Genomic DNA, 21,266 nt, shown 5'->3' with positions numbered 1-21,266 from the left:
TTTCACTGCTTTACTGTTTGAAGGGTTGTACAAATACTTTAATCATTGCCTCTATGTTAAGCCTGACTGTTCTATGTCAAACTACCAGGGGGCTGGGCACAGGGTATTTTAGGTTTGCTTATGCCTTACTCTGACTAGGATTGTGGTTGCTGCTTGACCAGGGCTCACAACCCAGTCAACCAGTAACACAATTTCTAAGAAAGGGCACATTAGAAAAGATTCCTTTGAGGAAAACATGATTATGCCACTCTATTTGCTCCTGAGCCTGCATACCTCAGTCCTTAACTTAATCTAACAACAATGACTAAAGAATCAAATAAAAATTCGTATATATAGCGTGCACATAATACATAATTGACACACCAATAGTAGCCCGTTCTTACAGCTGCAGTTGTATTAAATGTAGATATATATAGCTCATATTTGATGAAGACCGAAGAACATTCAACTAGGCCAACATGTAGCATGAGTGTACTAATAATAACAGGACAGGTGAGATCAAATAATCAACATTAATGTGTTATATCTCTCCAGATATACAGTTTTGTATAGTTATGTTCATTGAGATGCCTGAAATTTCTTCACATCCACAAACTAGCTCCAAAGCCATTGTGGTAACTGCATCGCACTCTGTCTTGGATAGATCCGACAGGACTGGTGCACATACTTTTATTGCTGCGGTTCTGGCAGAGACAGTGATGGCTTCTGGCCTAAGTGTTAAGAAACACCATGGCCCGCCAAAGAAAGACGTCGCCCTCCTTCAGAGCACGTAGCAAAACACAAGCAAGGTCTTAGCTTAGAGCTTGTTGCTGCTGGCTCCACCGCACAACTTCCCATGTGCCTTGTTGGTTTTATATTCCTTATAACTGACACCTCTGTGAATTTAAGACCTTTGTTCCAGTTCCAGAGTTATTTCGTTCATTCGCAGCAGATTTTGTCCAGACATTGATTTTCCATGTCAGAGTCTCAAATACCTCTTTGCCTCTAGCTCACTGCAGTACACAGCAATCTACTAAAACCAATCATGTTCAAAGCCCAATAAAAAGCAAAGTAGGCTGCATTCCTTTTTTGTTTTTAGTTTACTTCACTCTAGTGAAGCATTAATTTTACCTTTCTTTTCATACAGAACCTTGTAAATACAGTACGGCGGTGATATTGAAAAACGACATCTACCGCAAATGCACATTGTGCCACTCTCAGTTAATATTTGTACAAATTGTTCAATAACTAAACAGGATCATAATCCGGGGAAAATATAAACATAACCAAACTTTCTTGGAAAGCTCAAGCGCCGAATACCTAAGCAAACTATTACATTCAATTAGAGCTTCTAAATATTATTAGTAAGAATCAATGTTTTATTTGGATTTGTTTTTCTTTCAATATATGTAAAGCTACTGAATATACATTTAATCGTATTTATTCATAGGGAACCTGTAAGGCAGATCTTACTGTTAAAGCCTAAGACCACCTCTAAATAGGCACCGATCAATAGAAGCAAAGAAGCATTATTAGAGCGGTTAGAGCAGCAGACCCTGATGCAGAGGTCTGGCCCGGGACCAGGGTTCAATTCCCATCTCGGCAGCTCTTGGACTCAATCTCCCCGGATCTGATAATTCTCGCCACGTTGCCTAGTCTAACCTTGGGTGTGACTCTGGGCAATAGCTTGCTTAATCTCCACAACGGCCCCAGCAGCAAATGGATGCCTGGCTGTGCCTTGGGGGTGCCCAGGAGTGGACATTTCACAAGGAAAATCCAGGAAGGGTTCCACAGCGGTATGAGTGCGGCGCCAGGACGCCCCTTCGTGTGGGCAGCTGTGCGCTTTACAAATACAACACATTTACATTTACATTAAGGGGCTATTCAAACGACTATGCTTTTGGGATAAGTGTGATAATTCCAAAGTCCTGCTTCAAAAAAGCTAATCTCACCATATGAAATGATCAAAGGAAGATGGTTGAAATGGAGTACAATCACTTAGATCTTTATAGAAATTAATGCTTCCTGAGTTGAAGGTATGTATAATTGGAGAGGCAGGCTGAAACATAATTTTCACCTATTACATTGACTGACTAGCACATAAAGATAAATCATTTCTATTGGTACCTATCATTGTGTGAGTGATGGAAAGTGGGTAATTAGTAGGTATGTACCACTAGTAATAAGGCCACAAAAACAATATTCAGTGAAGGTCTTAATCAATTATTATCTTGCTCAACCCTTGGTAGCTGCCATTGAACATGCAGGTTTTACTAGGCAGAAATGTGTGTAAAGCATTAAAAAACTTCAATACAATGAACTAGTAATACTCAATACACAATAAAAGCCCAACTTGAATGTATATAAATAGGTTATATTGTTATGAGTAAAATTACACCAAAACAAACAAAATCAAATGTAGGGAGCCACAGATTTGACGTTTTAAAGATTACAAGTTAACCTTGAGCTTAGAAGCAAATAGCGCTCAAAGGGTTAAATAAAAGTCATGCTGGACCAGGACAAAGTTACAGGTTCAGTCCGCCCATGAAGCAATACTTTTACACTTACTTCCAGAAGTGTTTTGTGATGCAGGAAAGGGTCCCCAACACGAGTCAAGGGTCGAGGAGCTCTAAGATGGTCCTTGGGGCTACGTTTCCCACAATGCACTGTGACAAATCCTTAAAAGTGCCCTGGATGCACTCCAGATGGATTCTTCTTGATGGAGATGATGCAAGTGGAGGTCTGTTAACCTGTTGCTTTCAGGGAGTCCACTCCTTCCACTTTTGAAGCAAGGCAAAGTCCTTAAGGCTGTAGTTCCAAGTATGCAGCAGGTCCAGTCATCCAGAGAGCAATCCTTTGGGTGCAGGCCAGGATTCAGTAGGGCTGTCCTTCTTCTACTGCAGTGTCAAGCAGGGAACTCTTGTAGCTCTTTTTCTTTGTACCTCTTGCTTCCAGTGAGTCTGTTCCTAATCATTTGTACGCAAGGTAAGGTCCATAGGGCTGCAGTTTCAAAGTTTGCAGCAGGTGCAGCCTTATGAGTGCAGTCCTCTTGGGATGCAAATCAGGAGTTCAAGCCGGGCAGTCCTTCTTCTCTGTATTATTCCAGAAAGGGATCTGAGTTGCTTGTCAGCTCTCCCATATTCATTCAGAGTTCCTGGGTGTCCCCTGACCAATGGGATGCAGGGTACCAGTAAGGTATCTGACCACATCATCCAAAGTGTGGCATATTCTCGACCCAAAACCACCAATGTTCCAAAATGGAAAACCTCCTGGAGGGTTAGTTCTAGCTATTCATTCCCACTTGTGTGGCTAAGATTCCCAAACATTCTCCTCACAGCCCCTGTGCTAATTTAATTAATGGGGATTATGTCTGACTGGGGGTGCAGGATGTGGGGGTGAGTCTATTCTGCCCTAAACTGTCATACTCTCTTTGAAGACCAGTTTGGCTACTCCACACCAATCCTGGCTTTTGCTCTGTAGTTTGCAGTTCTCCTCTCACAGGAAATCCTTTGTCTCTTGTCAGGCCACTTCACACCTCATTAAGACAGTTTGTGGAGACTGGCCAATCAGTAAAGTCTGCTGGAAGACTAGATGTTGGCGTACAGAAACAAATGTCTATAACTCATTTTTAGTTATAGTAATAATAAAACCTAACAGTAGTAAGTTGTTGGATCTATTATATCATTTTGATACTCTTAAGAATATGTTTTGCTCTGTTTATTTCAATAGTTATACTTTAATAATGTATCCCCATGTTAGCCTATAGAGCCATTGTCATACAAAGGGGAGAAACACAATTGACAGTTTCCCCCTCACTAGGGCATGTGAAACATATATTATAATGTCCCTGCTTAAAATTACAAGACGCCCTGCCCTTGGGGCACCCAGGGGAGATCTTAGGGGTTACTTATATGCACAGATAAAGTATTTTGAGACTTTGAAAGTACCTTTAAGTCCAATTTGAATTTACATATTTTATTTAAAGAGCATCCTGCAAGGCAGAGCTGGCTTTTAAAATGACAGCATGCACCACAGTAGTGCACAGTTAAGTACATTAAATCTCTTGAGCCTCCAAACCTACATGTCCTACCATATACTAGGGACCTACAGGTAGATTGACAGTACCAATTGTAAATATACGTAATTCCAAGTACTTTTGATCAGAGCACAGGACATAGGTCGGGTTAGCAGAGCCCAGGGCACAGTAAGAAGACCAGCATCTTGTAGTGAAAATGGGGGTACCCAGTGGGGGGACACTGCAAACAGGTCTCGGTTTCTCACACAACCCCTTTCTCCTCAGCCAACATCCTAGAAGACTAGGCTCTATCCTGGTAGAGCTTCCCTGGTCTGTCAGGTGAGGAAGAAAGCAGAGAAACTAGGCTGTACAATTGCAGGGCATGCACTCCCTTACATCCTCCTGCCAAGGTCACTTCCTCCGGGAATCTGACCCATCTCTACAGTAACAGACAATTTTAAACTGAAACTTCATCACAGCTGTTCCATCTTCTTCCTCCATTTTTAGTTTAAGTAGGGAGGTGCCCACCTCCTCTATCCCTGACTTTTCTAGGACAACGCCTAGCTTACCCACAGATGTCACCCAAAACTTGAGAACCCTACCATGACAAACAACGTCAGGGGGCCTAACTCACTTTTTTACTTTTGGCCGTGGGGTCTGCCTCAAATGCCAAATACAGTGCTGCCATGAAAGCCAGCACCCAACAGAGGTTATTGACAGCTGTCAGAATCCAGAACCACACCCTAAGCTCTGACATGTGTCTCCCATCTGTTGACTGCTGCCTGACTGCTCAGGACTTCCTTGTGGTCAGGTGAAGACTTGCCAGTGCCAACTTTGGGTTTCTCCCTGACAGGACAGAAGACCCTTGGCTCACTGGAACTCATATTAAGAGTGACTCATCCATCCTCTTTATTTTCCCTTTCTTTTGGGATCATAGTTTCTTAACTGAAGGGACTGGCTCCCCACGATCTTTGGGTTGGGGGGTGACATTGTTGACCATCCCACTTGGGATCAGACCAACCTTTGGGAAGTCACTGCCTATTAGACTGTTGGACATGGCACCATTGGTGTGGGTCTCCCCTGCATTTTTGCCTTTGCCTCCTGTGTTTTTGCTGTGTGTTGGACTCTGGTTTGCTGGTCTAGATGCTTTGGCCACTTTGCCAGTGCTGTTCAGTGCCAAAGTGCAAGTGCTCCCTTTGTAACTTGTTGTTATGTATAAGAGATGCCATGATTGGAATATTTGATTTACTTGTCAGACCCTAGTATAGTGTACTGTGTGTTACCAGGGCCTGTAAATCAAATGCTGCTAGTAGGCTGCGGCACTGATTGTGTCGCCCACAGAAGCAGCCTGTAAAATGTAACTCTGGCCTGCCATTGCAGAGCCTGTGTGCAGTGTGGGTCTGGCGTGTCGCCTTGGCAAGTGCACACACTTGCCAGTCCCTAAACCATACCTTTTCTACATATTATTCACCCGTAAGGTAGGGCCAAGGCATCCCAGTGGGCAGGGTGCTTTATATGTGCAAAGTAGGACATGCCCTGATGTGTGTGCCGTGTCCTGATAGTTAAATACTTCTAATTTCATTTTTTCACTATTGCAAGGCTACCTGTTCCCATAGGACCGAATGGGGAGTTTGTTTATAACATCTTATAATTATAACTGGCTCTTGGAACAAGGTGGAAGTATAAAGTTTAGTATGCCTGAACTCAGAATGTTAAAATGCATCTTTTAATGGGGGTGATTTTTACATTCTGTGTTTGAAAATACCACTTTTAGAAAGTAGGTATTTTCTTGTCTAACCATCCAGTGTGCCTCTGCTAGGTTTGTGTATTGCATGGCTGGCTTTTGGATTACAGGGACTGAAGAGGGGCAGCAGCTCCTGAAGTCGGTTGAGTCAGGGCTGGGCTGAATAGACGTGGGCTGCATTTAGAGTAGGGGGAGGAGATTTCCTTTCAACTGAATTGCCCTGGTGTGGCTTCAACAATGCTGTCTCCACCTCCTGCCAGGAAGCTGCAGCAGTGAGGACAGAAATGGTTTTGGCTGGGTACAGACACTCTCTGCCTTCAGAAAACAAAGGATTTTTGTGTATAAAAAGAGGAGCCCAGACCCCAGACTTTTAGTTCACTTCTGGGAATTAAGCGAAACCTCTGCCAAGGAGAAGAGCAAGAAAAGCTGAGGAGGAATACTGCCCCTGTGCTGTTTACTGTCTGGGGTTGGCCTGCAGTGGCTATTTGCTGCCAAGGAAAGGAGAAAAGGACTTTGCTGTTTGCTTTGCCATCTTGAGGAGGATCTCCAAAGGCTGAAAACTGAGCTTGCCTCCTGTTCAGAAGTCTCAGGGACACAAGGACTTCACCACCAGCTCCACTGAACTTCCTTGCTGGGGGTTCTGATCTGCAAGAGGTGCCTGCTGTTGTTTTAGACCTCTAGAGAACTGTTTTCTGCTGGTAGCTGGAAAATCGGGGCAACATCGAAGAAGCATGGTGCATCCATACGTGTTTCCGACACATCACCAAAGAATCCGTCACAGCACCTGCCGCGGATTGAGAAATCGCTGCATGCTGCATCAAGTGCAATTACCTCCGAAGTACGAGATCACACAGAGCGTGACGCAAACTCTACTGTGTGGCTGCAAGAATCCACGCATCATCCCAGATCATTGCATTGCATCAAGGTGCCAAGTCTGTCGCATCGTTGGGGGACACAGTAAGAAACAGACGCATTAACTCCCGATGCAGTAATATATCGACGCATGAACTCCTCTTCGGTAAGCAACAGATGCCTCAACTACCCTGCGCCGCAGTAAGGAACCGATGCATCACCTCCCTCGGAGCAAGGAACAGACACATCACCTTCCCTGCGGCCCGTTTTGTTTGTTTGCATGACGCATCCAAGGTACTTAGTGTGAAAAGTGTTGCAGCTGCAATTTGCTTTGAACTGAACCATTTCTACCATCTGAAAGTCATAATTTTTATTACTGTATTAGGGATGTTTGTTGTTTGGTCTTGTTGTGGTTTAGATAAAGATTACTTATTTTTCTAAATTGGTGTGATGTCCATTTGTAGTGTTTTTACGGTATTACTGTATGTGTTCACAAATGTTTTACACACTGCCTCTGAGATAAGCCTGTCTGCTCGTGCCAAGCTACCAAGGGGGTGAGCAAGGGTTATATTAGAAGTGTATCCCCTTTAACCTGACTAGAAGGAAACGGTCCCTATTTGGAAAAAGGTACCTACCTCTGCCAACTAGATACCCCCATTTCTAACAGAGACAATCTAAGGCTATGTCTGCACTGACTACCACCTTATAATAGCTACGGGTATCGCCCCATTCCAGGGACACTATGGCTACAGGTTTGGTTGTGATCTCACCTGAAAGTACCCTTTCTCTTTTTGTCTTTCCTGGCATATACTGATCTAAGGACACCAACCTGTCACATACTATAGTGTGAGTGGTACAGGTGTCTGTCAGGCCAAAGGCAGGGCTCCCATTCACCTGAATTGAGTGGAAGTGCCTACTGCCAAACTCAGGTATCACCAGCTTACCAACTGGACCGCTCTTCCAGCACAATGCTTTGAAGACCTACTCTATGGCTACACTGGACAGCCCAGTGCTAACCACCTTCTTTGAACGGGCAGGATTACCGCTGAAGTGACCTTACTGCTGACAGTCAACCCGTACCCTGTTGTCAAAATACTTTTTCTGCCCTGGGCTCCCCTACCTCTGCTTATCAGACTTAAGGTGGGATCTGCCCTCCACCTTTTTATGGTTCTGAGGTACTGATTGAGTCTTTGGGGTGGGCTTTCCAGCCCCCCTGAGTTTGTGTGGGCCTAAACTCCCCCTTCTTGGAGTCTCCTGCCTTGCTGACGGAAAACCATGGTTTTCCCACAATCATCACCTGCCTCTTCCAGTTCCCTGGGACCAGACAGCTTGGAGTCCACTAGATACTGGCATATGTTCTCTTGTACACAATGTGTCAGGATGTGCTCCTTAAGAATTACCTTGCACATTCCCTCATAAGTACTAACCTGGTTACCTTAAATCCAGCCCTCTAGTGCCCTCACTCAGATATCTACAAGGTCTACCTAGGACTTTGTGTGTACTTTCTGGTTGTCCCTGAACTTCACCCTGTACTGCTGTGGGGTCAGACCAGATTTCATGACTAGATATTTCCTCATGTGGGATTAAACTTTTGCTTCATTCCCCTGTATGGTCAGAAGCCTATCCCTCCCAGCTACTGGGACCATTTCCTAAAGGATTGAACCCCAATGCTTTTCTGTTTAAATATCTTTATTGAGAAGTTGACAAGAGGTTACAAGGCACCAGCACAATTTTACAATAAAATAAGTCACCTCAGAACGTGCGAGTGGCAGTCCAGTGCATCTTATAGGTCCATTGTTGGTTAGTTCATACAGCCATATACTTAAGTAATGTGTGCCAGCAATTTGAGCCCTGTAGCTCCACAGTAGAGATCTGAGAGAAAAAAAGTGAAAGAAACGAAGAAAAGGCAAGAGTGTAAGGGTGAAAGTGAGAAAGTGCTATCCTCGCGAGGGGGCAACATTGTGCCTCAAGAGCAGGTTGAGGAAGTCCAGCTCAATGCATTCACACAGTGTTATGAGACAGGTCAACAGGGGCTGGTGGGTGAGCTCTGAGAAAATCCTGCAGCGGTTCCCATATATCTCTAGGACGAGAATGCATTGGTATGAGCTCCCAGTAGTTAGTCATCGGGCCTTGGCAGAATGCTGCGTCATCTAATCAGTCCGTCAGGTGGGGGTAGTGCCTCCAGTCCCAGCACATGGCAATCCGCATTTTGGAAAGTAACAGGAGCAAAGCTGCAAGCTTCCTGCGAGGGGCCGGGACATGTCGCACATAGCCTAGGAGCGCAGTTAGAGGGGAGAGCTTGAGCCGGTATGCAAGCATTTCATCCAGTGCAACAAAAATAAATGTCCAGAAGCCGCCGATATCCGGGCAGGACCAGGACGAATGCAAAAAATCACTTCAGGCCCCCAGCAACGAGCGCACCCAGCATCATCCCTCAGAACCACATTTTGCAGCCATGTGGGAGTTCTGTAGATACGGTGGAGGAACTTAAAATGAATTAGCCTCAATATATAGTTTGGAGATAAGTCCTTCTCTAGCGCGCAGCAATGGGCCCATTGTTTATCTTCAATGGGGGTCCCCAATAGCTCCTCCCAACCGCTACGCGCAGCAGGTACACAGATAGGCACCGCACTCTGCATGCCAGCATACAGACAAGTGATTAATGTACGCGGTGACAAATTAGTTAAAAAATCCTTCAGTACCTGAAAGGTGGGGGGTGCCGATGGAAATGTTTTGTATCTCATTCTCATGGAGCTGGAAGTACGTCATTTTGATGAGAAGACCGCAACCCTCTGCTGTGAGCGGGTCTACCATGTCAGCAAAAATTCCGCTCGGGAACACAATCCCCATAGTGCAGATACTGAGCCTGTCGAGCCTTTTACAGGCTCTTGAGTCTTCGAGAAATGAGAGCTCTGGGTGGCGCGGCAGGGGGGCCGAAGGAACAATCAGCCTGATTCATCATTCTCCCGTTTTTCGAGCCCCTAATAGCGATTCATAAGGAATCGCTATTAAGGACTTGCAAAACGGGATTCATGTAGGAATTGCGTAAAGAAATGCGATTCCTACACATTCCTTATTTGCGATTAGCAAATTGCTAATCGCAAATAAGGAATAACTCCCCATTCATTCCTATGGGCCAAAAGGCCCATAGGAATGAATGGGGAGTATTCCTTATTTGCGATTAGCAATTAGCTCATCGCAAATAAGATAGCGATTTAAAGGGTGCCAGGGGTGTCCAAAGGACACCCTGTAACACCCCTTAAATGCAAATTGAAACAGGTGTTGCGCACACACATGTCCAAAGGACATATGTGTGTGCAACACGCAACTTAGAAAAATGCTTTTAAAAGCATTTTTCTAAGTTTTCGCTATTTACCACGAGGTTTGACCTCGCGGTAAATAGCGGGCCGAAATTGCGAATTCGCAATTTTTAAATGGATGATGAATTGCATTTAAGGAATCTCAAATAGAGATTCCTTAAATGTAATTTCTCGCAAAATAGCGAAATCTCTATTACCGATTTTTGCATTTGGGATGATGAATCCCAAATGCTAAAATAGCGCTCGCAAAGGGCCAGATTCTCAGAATCTGGCCCTTTGGGAGCCGATTTCGGCTTGATGAATCAGGCTGATAATCTCTGTTAGGCAAGCCCTGTGGCGCAGATCTTTCCCAGCCCAAAGTGTGCAGCTGACGGTGTCCACCACCGCTCGCAGTGTGGGTTGCCACTTATATAATACCATGCTCAGTGGTGTGGGGCAGCAGGGTCATGCTTGGGTGCCACATGCACCATGAACGTGGTGAGGAAAATCGAGTGTTAGCTGAACTGGGCCTGAGCATAATTATAGTACAGCTCCATATCGGGTGCCCCCTGACCTCCATGCTCGAAGGGCAGAGTGAGGAGCTCTCATGGAATCCTGGGAACGTGTGATTAGGTTGGAGAGCAGTCGTCATTTAAGAGTTGAATTGAGAGGGATTGGGAGTTTAGTGAATACATACAAGAACTTGGGGAGTACTACCATCTTGGCGATGGCCAATCGTCCGTCAAGGGAAAGCAGGAACGAGATCCAGCACCCAATTCCGCCTCTCAAGCCAGTCCATAAGTCTTCCCTAGTTGAACTACCACAGCTCATCAGCCTTTTGGCTCAGCCAGATCCAGAGGTACTTCACTGGACCGAGAGCCCAGCTCAGGAGGGATTCCAACAAGAACTAGTCTGTGATTGCTATAAGCAGGAAAATCATCGATTTCCCCCATTTAAAAGTGACCCTGGAGAGACCACCGAACCGTATAATTTCTCTAATTAAGGGGTCTAAATTGACAGCGGGGCGCTTGACGTATAAGGTGACATAGTCTGCGTAAAGGGATACAAGGATCACCCTGGACACAAACGCAAGACCACGATGGGAGTGGTGCTTCCGCATCCGGGCGGCCAAGGGCTCCATCATAATAGCAAAAAGCATAGGTGACAGCGGAAGCCCCTGCCAGGTGCCCTGAGATACAGGGAAGGGGGGGATATAATGCTGTTGTGGCGGAAGCGCGCTGTCGGAGAGGAGTATAAGAGGGAAATCAGTTTCAAGAATTTAGCACTGAGACCTAGCCGACTCAGGAGGGCATACAAATATGGTCACTCTAGAGTGTCAAAGGCCTTAGTGGTATCAAAGAAAACTGCCGCCACAGGCATCTCAGGATGTATCTGCTGCATAGTGGCAAAAAAGGTACGCAAGTTGTGCAAGGTGGCTCATCCGGGGACAAAACCGCACTGATCAGGTCGTAACACTAAGGGCATAAGAGGGAGCAGTCAACCAGCAATGAGATTTTAAAGAATTTTATTATCAATGTTGATCATTGACAAGGGTCTATAGGAATCACAGATGAGTGGGTCCTTGTCTGGTTTTAAAATGATGATGATTGGAGCCTCCCTGAGTGTGGGAGGGAGCTCCCCGCAGTCCATGGATTCAGCAATAATGTTGATGAGATGGGGCCCGAGCAGAGGAGCATATTCTTTATAGAAAGCAGCTGTAAGGAAGTCCAGACCCAGGGCCTTATTGCCGGAGAGGGCACGGTTCACCCCGAACATTTCCTCAACAGAGAGTGTGGAAAGGGACTGGATGGTGCCTTAGTTGAGCGCAAAATATTCTGTTATTGCCGCATTAATCGCTTCACGAAAGACCTGGTCGTGCAATGCACCTGTCGGGAGTCGCCAACTGAATGTCTTGCTATGGACGCCAGGCAATGTAAACTTGAGCAGCACTGGGGAGCGATCAGATATTGATCTTGCCAAGTGAGCAGATTCAGAGACCTCCGCAAGTATATCCTTCGAGACCAACCAATAGTCAATTCTGGACCATATGGGACCAGCCGAGGAAACACAAGTGCACTCTCTAAGGTGTTCATGCCTATGAAGCCATACATCCACAAGCCCGTGGTCCACCATGATGCTGTGTAGTTGTGCAGCTGTCCTAGGGTGAACTATCAAGGGTCAGGTCAAGAATAACATTAAATTCCCCCCCCCATAAGATCGTGCCTGGGCCTAATGTGTCCGCTAGTCTCCAAACCTTCACAAAGAAATCAGGATCATCTATATTAGGGCCATAGACCGAGAGCATTCTGATTGGGTGGCCACCCAGGATGCCCTACAGCATGACATATTGACCCTCTGGATCGCGTAGGATTTTGCATGTGCACCTTCAACCCCAATACTTGGAGCTGATCCCTCTCATCTCATATGCCCTTTCAAATGCAGTCAGCCATTTATCAATGTCATCCTCTCTGCACACTTAGGCACTATTGTTTTGGGAAGTCTGGGATTAAATCCCCCATCTCTGGACAGCTCAGTATTTTCCACATTTTTACTGCCACCATTTCTTCTTGCTTCCTATCTTGCCCACTTCCTCTTTTCTAGTTCCAGGTTCTCCTTCTTTAAAGCTATGGATGCTAACTGATCTGCAAGCTGTCTCTCTGTGTGTGGAAGCCTCTCCTCTCTCCACTAGGTGGAAAAAAAACGTGGTGCTAGAAGAAATGGATGAGTTGTCATCATCCGCAACCTGGAGGTAGTTGGAGGGGCTATCTTCCCCTTCCCCTTCAGTCTCTGGAGCTGATTGTGCCCAGGCATTAAGGGACGTAACCATCTCTGCCTTTCTAATCCTATTACAGGTAGCCCTGTAGCCCTACACTGCACCGTAAGCTCAGCTATTGTGAGTTTGGACAAGTTAGCCAGAGCTAGCTCCAATGCATCCCTAGTGTTGGGTCATAAAACCTTTTGCAAATCATAGACACAACAATTTTGATTTTATTTAAATGGGTTAAAAATAGTTTAATCCAAATGTCAAAAAATGCAAAAGTCAAATTTTGTTCAAAGTTATTTTAATGGGTTTTTAAAGATCTTAACATAATTACTGTATGGTGTAGGTTGAACACAAGTACCTATCCTCAATGCTGCACATCAAATGTTGGAAAGTGGATTATTAGTTGGGATAAGCAGAGACTTACCATTAGTAAAAAGGCCACAAACACAATAAAAGGTTTAGTCAAGGTATCAATAAATGATTCCCTATTTCATACATTGGTACCTGGCAGCGAGCAGGCAGGCTTAACTTAAGAAACAGGTGTCCAAAGCATATAAACACCAATACATTAAAAACACAAAACACAATAAAAATCCAACACCCATTTATAAACATAGGATAGATTCTTATGTGTAAATTGACACCAAAACTAGCAAAATCCAATGTAGGAAACCATAGATATGAATTTGTAAAGATTAAAAGTAAAACTAGCGCTTAAAAGCAAATAGCGCTCAAAGCGTTAAAAAACGTTTCGGTGGACCGGGATAAAGTAACGAGTTCAGGCCACTCATGATGTAACGCCTTGCACTTACTTCCAGAAGTGTTTCTTGATGCAGGAAAGGGTCCACAACACCAACTAACGTTCCAGAAGCTCTGAAGTCGTCCTTGGGATGTTGGGACTACATTTCCACAGTGCACCCTGCCAAATCCCTAAAACTCCACTGGATGCACTCCAGAGGCGTTCTTCTTGGTGGAGATGATGCAGGTGGAGTTCTTTTAACCGGTCTCTTTCAGGGAGTCCACTCCTTCCACTTTTGAAGCAACGTGTAGTCCTCAGGGCTGTAATTCCAATAGCAGCAGGTGCAGTCATTCAGAGCGCAATCTTTTGGGTGCAGGCCAGGGTTCCAGCAGGGAGGTCCTTCTTTTTCTGTAGTGTAAGGCAGGGAACTCGTGTTGCTCTTGTATACCTGTTGCTCTCAGGGAGTCCCTCCTTAATCCTTTTCAAAATAGGCAAAATCCTTAGGGCTGCAGTTCCAAAGTGTGCAGCATGTGCAGTACTTATGAGTGCAGTTCTTTTAGAGTGAACACCAGCGGTTCCTCCAGGGCAGTCCTTTTTCTCTTGTTTATTTCAGGCAGGGATCTAAGCTGCTAGGCATCTATCCCATATTTATTCAGTGTTCTTGTGCGTCAAGAGGAGGGCGCTCTTGACCATTGGGATGCAGGGTGCCACCCTGGTGTTACCACTTCCTCCAAAGTGTGGCATATTCTTGACCCAGAAAGCACTATTCTTCCAAAATCCAAAAATGAGAAACTTTCTCCTAGATGGTCAGATCTGGCTAAGCCCTCCCAGTGGTGTGGCTGAGATTCACTAACATTTGTTTTCCAACCTCCCTGCTAGTCTAATTACTGTAGCTCCAGTCTGGCTAGGGGTGAAGGATGTGGGGGTGACCATGTTCTGCCCTAAACTCTTTGGCTACTCCTCACCCATCCTGGCATTTGCTCTGCAGCTCACAGTTCTCCTCCGACATGAAATCCCTTTTCTGTAGTCAGGTCACTTCACACCTCATTAGGACAGCTTGAGTGAGCCTGGAAGATGCCGGGAAGCAACAGAGGGTTGCTGGAAGGCTGGATAGTGGCTTACAGAAAAGAAAGTTCTATAACTGATTTTCCGTAATAGTTATAATAAATCAAACAGTGGAAAGTTGTTGGATATATTCTAACTTTGAAGTATATTTTTAGCTCCTTTCTTTCAATAATTATACTTTAATAAATGATTCCCATGTTAGCCTATGGAGCCATTGTGCTACAATGGGAAATACGCAATTGTCAGTTTGTCCCTCGCCAGGCAAATAAAACATATTTTATAATGGTCCCTGCTTATAGATACAAGGCAGCCTGTTCATTGAGCACCTGGGGAGACCTTACGGGTGAATTATATGTAAAAATAAAGTAGTTTGAGACTGAGATTCACCTTTAATTTCAAATTCAAATGTGCATAGAATTCTATTTTAAAAGCATCCTGCAAGGCAGGGTTAACTTTTAAAATAACAGCAAGTGCATTAAATCGACTTGACCTCTAAACCGACATGCCCTACCATATACTAAAGACTTACAGGTAGATTGTCAGTATCAACTGTAATTATACCTAATTACCATGTAGAGCACAGACCCTGGGCCGAGTTAGCAGAGCCCAGGGTACAGGCAGAGTCAGAGTCAGAAAGCCAGGATCTAATAGTCAAAATCGGGACAAGCAGTGGGGGGACACTGCAAACAGGTCCTGGTCTCTAACAGTGAGAATCACTGAAGAAATTTGAAAATTGATTAATCAGATCTCCCCTGCTGGTATTTAGGAGATACATAAACCATGGCCAACACATTTCTGTTCAGGACAGGTGTTTACTGAGCCAAACATTTTCCCACCATCTGGTTGTCTAGGTAATTAAGGTAACATTTAGGTCAAGCTCAAACAAAGTTTCAAACGTTCTTGATGCATTTTATTGCGTAGCTAGAAAGTGTCTGAGTAAATCAATGTATTATTTGAGTCTAAAGGTTTAGACTAACTTTATTGCTGTTTTCATTTTTGCTACATAGATATCCAAATTATAGATCGAAAGATGAGGACCAATGTTGTCATGGCTTTATAAGATTAGAGGGCAGTGATTCAGGAGGATTTAGGTTTAGCTAAGTGGATGTAAAGTATATATTCATTACATTATTCTTGGGTCTCATTAATTGTTGTCCTGAGACTGAGAGAATTTCAGGGAAGAGGATTACAGGTGGAAATGTCAAAACAGCTCAAACATGAGGATTAACATGGGTATAACCAATTTCGACTATGCTGTTAAATAGCACTTGATGGTGATGGTGACCCCACACACATTATTCTACAATACTCCTAAGTCCTGGGTATTATGTAAAATAAGGAATGAGAGCATTGACATTTTGAGTGGTTATATCAGGTTTTAAGATGTCTTCAAAATAGTAGTACCTGACTAGAATTCATAATAAATGAGAATTCCCCCAGGGGGGCTAGGTTAGGCAAAAAGTAACATTGGAAAGCCAAAAGATAATTACCTAATTACTGCAATAATCTGCAGTCATAATTTCAAAGTCCCCTCTTGAAATCAAAGAGGAAATACTCTGAAAAATGTTGTTTGGCCTCCTTAGCAACTAGACGCAGTAAAATCGGTCTGTAAATAGAGCATGCTAGGAAGTCTCCAGGAGTATCCACTCCAGTGAAAAGTTTGTTGTAAGACAAAGAAAGGGATGAAAAGTAGCAAAGATCAGTTTTAGGACCTGTTGTGAGTGGTTGACCCACATAAGGGAGAAGTAATGTACATGGAACCAATGTCAAGAATAAGTTATGGGAAAAAGGGGAGAGGGGCAACATCAGTGGAGCAAGGACAGAGAAAGTGTGGCCAGAAGGAAGAACTGGAGAAGTTTAATAGGGGGTGGAACATAGGAGAGAGGAATGGGGAAAAGAAGCAGAGAGCGACGTTGTACTGGTGCACCAAGAACGACACGTTGCAGCTGAGGCTGTACCTACAGGAGAAGCCATTGGATGGAAGACAAACTGCCAAGCATAGTGCAGCTAACCCCTGGCACTGCACGAGAGGTGTGTAGGGTTCCACCCAGGCATGGTTCTATGGGTTGGGCATGGTCTAAGTGAATCATCGAGAAACTGATGGTCTTTTGAGGTATTTGACTGGGAATACGAGGGGTCCCAAGTGCATGTCCACAGAGGGCACACGTGATGATGAGAGGAAACAAGTGTAATCAAGAGGAATTTGACTGTGTTCTTATTTCGCAGGGTGCGGTGACAGGCTTTGAAAGTCTTATGATAAGAGAGTGTAGCAAACAAACAGAAATTTGTGCAACATACCTGGCTCTGAATTGGTCTCTTTTTTTCTTTTTAGAGGAACCAGAAGACATTCCGCAGTGGGAACAAACTGGCTACTCGGCACACAGTCTCCTGGGACAAAACCTCCAGAGAACAATACTGAGAGAACAAGAACGTTAGTGAAAAGTAATGTAAAGAAAAATATATTTCTCATTACTGAGTGGACTGGTTAATGCCTGAAAGACTGCCCATCCCAGCGCCTCCCTATGATCTGGTATAAAAAGGGTTAGGGATGTGGCTGGTAAGGTTAGTCCACAGAAAAGAAGAGGAGCTTTTTGTGTGGTGCTTTCACCAACATCTCCATGCTTGAAAATGGACTCAAACACTCAAAATAAAGATGTGTTACCTTCCATCACTAAACCTGTATTATGTCAGAAGCTTGCTTGAAATTGAAGGTTAGCTAGGAAGATTGTTAGCCCTGCATCTTTCTCATGGTTGTGAGAATGGTAGACATGACATTATTGATCAAAGTCCCGGCGTTTGGTATCCATTAGATAAAAATGTAAAACAAAGTTGCTTCCATTTATTAAATCTAAGTGGTATATCCATATGTTTAAATAGCTCTAACTCAATCAATGCCAGATGATGTTAATACCATTTGTCCAGAAGCTTCAGCCAATCTTTTGCACAAGCTCCAGTTAGTGCAAAATACCACAGACAGGCTCATTACTGACCAACGCAGGAAAAAGCATAGTAATTCCACGCTTAGATCCCTACGCCAGCTGCCAGTTAAACAGCAAATAGTGTTTAAGGCAGTGACGACAGGGCCTAAAGTATATACTCTCGCAAACTTATGTTTTCGGTGACCAAATGGCTGAGACTATGTCTCTTGTCAGCAGATAATGTTATTCTTTGACAAGCTAGATCGCAAAGTGATAAGGTTACCAATTATTCTCACTGGCAGCAGAAGGCAACTGAACTCCCTGTCTTGTTTTTTACACAGTGAACAAAACTTACTGAATTCATGCTTTTTTAATAATTGGTCTTCTTAGTATTTCATGCCAGCTAATATGTTTTAGCCTTTTTTGTTTGTTGTATGCTATACAAAATGTGCTGAACAAAGGCAACTAACATAACATATGTTGGGCAAATAGTGATAGTTCAAATAGTGATAGTTCATCTCCTAGTCCTGCAGAGTACAGGGTAGTTGCCTGGGATCTTCCTTAAGCACTTTCTTGCTTATTTCCTTCATTGGGTGCCTCCTGGAAGAGATCATTAGACTAGGAATAAACATGATTGGCATGTGTCTACCCTTATGTCATATTGACTGTTTGGTCACTGCTGCACTCAGAGTTACTCCTACATTGTCCCCCTCAACCAGGATCATTAGTGTGGCCGCCCCTTACCTATACCTCTCATAGCTGTCTCTGAGGGATTTCATAGCTACGTCTTGCTTATAGCGTATGTGGTGGCAGCACTTTTGAGAGAGCCTTTCAACACAGGAAAGTCCACAACCTTGCCATACAGGACTCCCTGGAACTCAGATATTTCTAAATCCCTGTAGGTCCTTCAACTCCTTCAGAGATTTCATATATTGGCAGTTATTATGCTCTATATTTACTGAAACTTGCAGGAAGGGCTTCAATTTCCGCCACAGGAAGTTCAGATAATGAGCATCCCTTTTACTTCAAACTGCTCCAAAGGCTCTGGGTCGACTACCTGCTCCTAAGAGCAAACCCAGTTGCAGACTGTTCTTATTGATGAGATTTTCCCATGTTTACTGGTCCTGTGCCTTGTCCAGCTGAGTCTCAAGGTGATAATACCTTGGTCACCATGACCCTTTAAACCACCTACACTAAGATAGCATATGAAATTCCACTGGGTTCCTGTCTTAATCAACTCATCAATGTAGTCCACACTCAGGAGCATATTAGCAAGAACTATGTTAAAATTATCGCCATTTTAGCGGCAGGAAACTGCAGCTACAAAGGCGATAATGGACTTGGTAATATACATTTTAGAATTCCAATAGAAGCCCAGGTTAGATGTGCAGGACATCTAACCTGGGCTTCTATTGGAATTCTATAACGCATATTAGAAAGCCCATTATCGCCGTTTTAGCGACAGTTTCCTGCCACTACAACATCGATAATTTAAACGAGGTTCTTGCAAATATGCCCTTAAGTACTTCAGATGTAGAGGATTGTCGAAGGCCTTGGCAGCGGCCACAGCTTGCACCATTAATTCACTGTGTAGGGCTTGGGTGGGGAGAGATAGATACGTTTGTGAATTCCTCTATATCATCTCTCTACCGTTAGCCTAGAAAAGTGTGTCTGCCACTGGAGAAGAAACAATCCGAATTCTACAACTAAAACATTTCAATCCCTTAGTGAAACGGGAAATAGTCCCCGTTACATTTAGAGATATAGGCTCATTCACAAAGGAAACTTTACACAAGGAAATCTCTGCACATGTAGATTTTGAGACATGCCTGGACGGAACTCTGGGGCAAATTATAAAGGAACGGAATTAAAATTATTGCCGCTTTAGTGGCAGGAAACTGATGCTAAAACAGCGATAATGGGCTTGATATTATGCCGTAGAGAATTCCAATAGAAGCCCATGTTAATACCAGAACATGGGCTTCTATTGGAATTTCAAGGCCATAATATCAAGCCCATTATCGCCCCTTTAACGGAAGTTTCCTGCCGCTAAAGCGGTGATAATTTTAACACCGTTCCTTCATAATATGCCCCTCTGTTCACAAGAGGTATTCACTATTCTGGGTGGACATAGCCACTCAGTAATAGGCTTTACAATTCTTCATTCCTTTACACTACACTATGGCGGTAGAGTCTTTTACAAAGAAATGATGACTGTAGTAGTAATATCTAACTACTGTGTTCACAGATCTTTGTAACAGATTTCGGCATCTCTGATATCATTAAATTCAAATGGAAAAGTATGATTTAAGAGCATGCCTCCAACCTAAATCACACACAAAATAAACTTTAATCCTGCAAGAGCATATCTGCAAACCACACCCTAGACTTCGCTCCTATTCTCCTTTATATGTGTTACTTTGTTTGTTGACCAAGGCTCTCCCTGGGATTGGGTTAGTTTTCTTGCTGAGACAAGCTTTTAGAATTTGCTTCAATCTCTTCGATGTAACTAAACCCACTGAAGAGGAGGAACTTCAGTGATGAAGAATTAGACCTTGTAGTTACCTTTGTTGTAGACCATTACATGGACTATAATATCTGCATCAATGTTCAGTTGATAGTAGTATTTGGCGATGTGAACGAGGAGACAGACTCTATCAATGCATTTGGGCTGGAGACACACACCATGGGAGGCATCAGGAAGGACTAGCAAAATGACAGGGTGTGGGTGAAGGAGACATTTTCCAGGATCCTGTTGGCACAGGCTACTCCTGGACAAAGACCTTGATCCTGTCTCAATATCACCCTCTTGATGAATGTATTCCTCTCCACGATGCTCCTGACCCTCCATATGGACTGAATGATCCTGACAATACCAGTGTGGCTCACTGGTTAGAGGAGTAACTGCAAACACAACAATGATGGACAGAATGTGGATCAATGTCACACATTCACCCCAGTCCAAAGATCTGGGCCCAAATCCATCGTTTTCCACTCCACACCACCCTGGGTTAGACAATGGCGATATGCAAATCAGCGCTGACCCTGTGCCCAATGGGAACAGTCCAGTCTGAACTACAAAAGCCATGTCCTTCCCAGAACGGAAACAAGCATCCGAGGACCGGCCCGGTTTCGAGGTAACACCTCTCTTCAGCCCGGCTAGCTTGATTCCAGTGGTGTGGAGTGCCTGGGACTCACGTCTGAGCATCCCCAGTACACTTAGAGCGGTAACTGCAAACACAACAATGATGGACAGAATGTGGATCAATGTCACACATTCACCCCAGTCCAAAGATCTGGGCCCAAATCCATCGTTTTTCCACTCCACACCACCCTGGGTTAGACAATGGCGATATGCAAATCAGCGCTGACCCTGTGCCCAATGGGAACAGTCCAGTCCGAACTACAAAAGCCATGTCCTTCCCAGAACGGAAACAAGCATCCGAGGACCGGCCCGGTTTCGAGGTAACACCTCTCTTCAGCCCGGCTAGCTTGATTCCAGTGGTGTGGAGTGCCTGGGACTCACGTCTGAGCATCCCCAGTACACTTAGAGCGGTAACTGCAAACACAACAATGATGGACAGAATGTGGATCAATGTCACACATTCACCCCAGTCCAAAGATCTGGGCCCAAATCCATCGTTTTTCCACTCCACACCACCCTGGGTTAGACAATGGCGATATGCAAATCAGCGCTGACCCTGTGCCCAATGGGAACAGTCCAGTCCGAACTACAAAAGCCATGTCCTTCCCAGAACGGAAACAAGCATCCGAGGACCGGCCCGGTTTCGAGGTAACACCTCTCATGAGCCCGGCAGCATTGATCCACATTCTGTCCATCATTGTTGTGTTTGCAGGTACCGCTCTAAGTGTACTGGGGATGCTCAGACG

This window comes from Lissotriton helveticus, chromosome 8 (assembly GCF_964261635.1).
Source record: "Lissotriton helveticus chromosome 8, aLisHel1.1, whole genome shotgun sequence".
Lineage (NCBI taxonomy): Eukaryota > Metazoa > Chordata > Amphibia > Caudata > Salamandridae > Lissotriton > Lissotriton helveticus.
This window is presented reverse-complemented; position numbering follows the sequence as displayed.